Genomic DNA, 5,000 nt, shown 5'->3' with positions numbered 1-5,000 from the left:
CCAGAACAAACAAAATTATAACTGGAAAGAATAAGAGGGGGAAAAAAAACGCATCTTCCAATAAAATGAATCCAAACAGAAGAATATATAATAATTCTCCTGGTAATTATTATTTGTCACTAAGAATTATACTATTAATAAATAGTAAAAATAATACTTGTACTTTTCTAATTTTATTTTTTTTAGCACCATTTCAACAAGTTAATATGTGTATTATCTTTCCAGAGAGCAAACTAATTGTCTGGAACACTATTTTAGACAGTCCATCAATTTTCTATCTCAGATAAAACTGAACTTTGTTGCTTAACCCTTTCGTAACCAAATTTCTGTTGAAATGCATTTTTTGTTTTCATTCCAGTTAACTTTTGAAAATAATGAACAATTTCGTAAAATAATTTTGTTTGTATTAAGATGGTGTTTGGAACATAAATTAACATGAAATTTTGATTGAATATTTTAATTTAGGTCACTTTAATCCTTTTGCTACCATATTTCTGTTGACATACACTGTGTTTGTTTTAATTAATACTGAATATAATGAAGGATTTAGCAAAACAGCTTTGTAATTATTAAGATGGCTTTCAAACATAAAATTAACAAGAAATTTCGAAGGAAGGTTTTAATTTAGACCACTTTAAAGAAGGTTTGCATCAAAGAATCAGGGGTAGTCTCAGGTGAGTTGGTATCAAAAAGATCGAAAATAATGAAAAATTTAGTAATCTAACTTTGTTATTATGAAGCTGGTGTTTGGGACATACATTAACATGAAAATTTTCATGAGAAGTTTTAATCCAGATTACTTTAAAACAGGAAGTTTGTATCAGAGAATCAAAGACAGTATCAGGTGTGCTGATATCAAAAGGGTTTAAAGAGCTGTGAATAACAGGGAATATCTAGGTGAGGGGGAAAAAGGTTTCCTGTAGATATTAGTTTCAAATTTTTGCACAAGGTCAACAATTTCAAGGAAGGGGCTAAGTTGATTAAATTGACTCCAATATCCAACTGGTACTCATTTTATTGACCCTGAGAGGATGAAAGGTAAAGTCAATCGTGGCAGCATTTGAACTCAGAACATGAAGACAGACAAAACACTGCTATGCATTTTGCCCAGCATGCTTAACGATTTTGTCAGCTTGCTGCCTTTAAGCATGTATAATATTGAACAGTAATATTATTACAAATGTTAGGGCAGCAAGGCAGTGGTCTTTAACACTATTATTATCATATTTTTGACCAAATTCATTCTTCGTTTCAACTAATTTTAAAACAGCGAAGAATTTAGTAAAATTATCATTAAAGTGATGTTTGGGACATAAGTTAAAATGAAATTTTGAAGGGAGACTTTAATTTAGATTACTTTAAAACAGGAAGTTTTTGTTATAGATACAGGATATTCATAGGCAGGTTAGTATTAAAAAGGTTAAGAGTGGATTAAAGAACAAAACTTAAAATATTTAAAATAGCTGATAAAAGCAGTTTATAAATAATATCCAATAATCAGCTATAATATTATTCCGCTACAGTCTAAATATGTAACATTTTAAAAATAGAATGAAATTGAAGACAATTCTTTTTAAATGTTTGTTATTTCTAAGATGAATGACTAATAATTTTACATTGTGATCATCATCATCATAATCAAAATCATCATCAATGCCCACTTTTTCATGCTTACATGAATAGGATGGAGTTTATTGAGGTAGATTTTCCATAGCCTTTGCTCTTCCTGTCACCAATCCTCAACTGTTTCCAAGCAAGATAATATTTCCTCTGACCAGACATTCTTGCAGAATATTGGAAATGGATGACACTGCTTGTATGATAGTGACAATCATTTTACAACTATCATGTGGCATAAAGACAAGGAGATGCAAACATACAGACACACACACACATGTATATATTCATACACAATGGGCTTTTCTTAGTTTCTGCCTCATGAGGCTTTGGTCAGCTCAGGGTTAAAACAGAAGACATGCCCAAAGTATAACACAGTGGGACTGAATTTAGAACCATGTGTTGGGAAGCAAACTGCACAAAGCCAAACCTGTCCCTATAAGATATCTATCTATCTATCTGTGAGTGGATCTGGTAAATGGAAACTGAAAGAAGCCCGTCATTTATTTATATATATATATGTATGTGTGTGTATATGTTTGTCCCTGCCACCATTGCTTGGCAACCGATGCTGGTGCATTTATGTCCCCATAACTTAGCAGTTCGGCAAAAGTACTAGGCTTACAAAGAATAAGTTCTGGGGTCAATTTGCTCGACTAAAGGTGGTGCCACAGTCAAATGACTGAAAAAAGTAAAAGAATAAAAGAATCTATCAATTGGCCTGCTTGCCTAGCCAGTGGGGTGGCATCATTCAATGGCTAAAATGATGCAAAGCACATTGTGACCAGCGCTGTATAACATTTGATAGTCTGGTTGGTCATGTGATATGTATACACACACTCATACTTATCATCATCATCATCATCATAATAGCACTTTTAACATTCACTTTTTCCATGTTTATAGGAGTCAAATGGAATTTGTTGAAGCAGATTTTCTATGGCAGGATACCCTTCTTATAGCCAACTCTTAACTGTTGTCAAATAAGATAATATTTTCCCATAGCTAGATATGAAGGACACTACTCCCCACTTCAATTAGGGAAATACTTGTTCACAATGATCACAGGATGTCAAGATCACACACACACATCTCATATGGTATAAACCAAAGTGTATAATGTGCATATTGTTAATTGTTATAATGGTCTATCACCAACAAAGTGCAGTAATAGACAACCGATCTCTCTTGAAATCAATGTAATCTGCAGCTAGAAGCTATTAAAAAATAAAATGAAATTATTAATTTTTTTAACTTCTGAAACATGGTACTCAATAAACTTTCAACAATATCCATGTGTAAGAGATAGTTAACATTTATGAAGTAAACATTGCAAGCAGGTGAAAATTCTTTTAAACAAAACACAAACCAATTTCTATATTATAAAATAATATAAGGAAGCAAGTTGTCAGAATTGTTAGCAGATTGGACAAAAGTGCTTAGCAGCATTCCACCTGGCTTCATGCTCTGAATTGAGATACTGTCAAGGTTGGTTTTGATTGTTATCCTTTCAGGGTAAAAAAAAAAAACAAGTACCAGTCGAGAACAGGAGGCAATGCAATTGACTAGCTCCACCACCCAACTAAAATTTCAGGCCTTGTGCCTATAATAGAAAGACTAAAAAAAAAAGAAAAACAACAACAAAGTTTTATGCAGTATTGTCATTAACTTGTGCAGTTATTGATCTTTCTTAGCAGCAACACTCTACAAAGCAGTGACTGTATGGCAATCTTCCTATCGTCGCTTTAGCAATCTGAGAAAAAAAGAACACATTATGCAGGACACAACTAAAGAAGCAAGGATGAAATATCCAGCAATCTCCTTCTTTGGAAACCTACACATGGATATACAGATATCAGAAGACCATGAAGGGCATATATTGATCAAGTTGTGAAAGACACTGGACATCAAGTTAAGGATATGAAAGACTTATGGAAGATTGGGACATCTGGCATGGAAGAGTTGCACTGGCCTGGACAAGTCACCTGACCAGATAGGTATATGAATCATTAACTTGTTAAATTAGTAAAGATAAGAATGAAGGTATATTTGTATAATATTAATAAAATATCGCTGTTTGGTTTTATGTTCAGTTTGAAATCTTTCTGTAACCTTAGTTAGGTCAAGTAGTTTTAAAGTAAAAAAGAAAAAAAAATCCTTCACTGGAATGAAGATTTGTTAAGTGAATAAATGAATATTTGTAAAGAAGAAAAATGAATGAATGAAATAAAAATTGCGTGGGAAATTATAAAAAAAAAATAAGGAAACAAGAAAAAGAAATCATTGCTTAGTCGATAAATTCTCATCAGGTGGGAATAAAAAATATAGGAAGTAAAATAATTAGTTTCAGCACTAATTTAGTTTGAGAAGATGAGAAAAAAAAATAATTTCATTTCATTTTCTAATAGGTTATAGAAAGAGATACATTGATTCTAAGAGAGATTAGCTGTCTATTGGCGAGGCAGTTCGTAGGTGACAGTTCATCAGAACAAATAACAATATACAGTGTATTATGCTTGCTTCAGTGATTACACTCTGTGTGTGTGTGTGTATATATATATATATATATATACATACACATGCAGAGCAAGAAATAAAGATGCATATATAGGTCAGCATGATATATATATATATATACATACATATGCTTTGTATCTGTCTGTTTATGCATATATATATATATATATATATATATATATATATATATATATATATATATGTTGATATGCAAGCATAGAAGTGCACACATACAAACTTACACAGACAGGTAGTATATATATTTATCCACTGGCTAAACATTCTATTTTTTCTTCACTAATTTGATTAATTTGACATGTTACTACTTTAAAATAACTAAAAGCTAATCACAGCTGCTTTTATTTAAAAAAAGAATTTTTTTAGCAAATCTTTATACATAAAACTAATGTTGGTGCAAATTACATCTTGACTATTTTAATGAATAATTTAAATGTTAAATACTTCTGGTAAATAGAAATTAGCAGATATACTGATTGCTGACTGACTAGTACAATATTATTATTATTTGGTGATGAACTAGTAGAATCATTAACATGCTGGACAAAATGTTTAGCAGCATTTGTCCCAGTTCTTTAGATTCTGAGTTCAAATTCTGTCTTTTATCCTTTCAGGGTTGATATAACTGATTAGCCCCTTCCCACAAAATTTCAGGCTCTGTCTGGTGCTATATAAAAGGCACCCAGTATACTTTGTAAAGTATAGGTGTTAGGACGGGCATCCAGATGTAGAAACCATGCCAAAGTAGACAATGGAGCCTGCTGCAGTTCTTTGGTGTGTCAGCTCCTGTCAAACCATGGTGATGGGCAAAAGACACACATCTCAAATATGAGGAATATATATATATA

The 5,000-nt window shown here is 31.8% G+C and overlaps 1 protein-coding gene across 1 annotated transcript in view; it reads right to left on the bottom strand.

Annotated features, from left to right (window-relative positions):
• LOC106882952 (cadherin-related tumor suppressor) overlaps window positions 1–5,000 on the bottom strand; it is a 326,029-nt gene that overhangs the window by 193,143 nt on the left and 127,886 nt on the right. The window lies entirely within an intron of this gene.

This window comes from Octopus bimaculoides, chromosome 13 (assembly GCF_001194135.2).
Source record: "Octopus bimaculoides isolate UCB-OBI-ISO-001 chromosome 13, ASM119413v2, whole genome shotgun sequence".
Taxonomy (NCBI): Eukaryota; Metazoa; Mollusca; class Cephalopoda; order Octopoda; family Octopodidae; genus Octopus; species Octopus bimaculoides.
The sequence above is the reverse complement of the archived record's forward strand: the minus strand, read 5'-3'. Positions and strand labels throughout refer to the sequence as shown.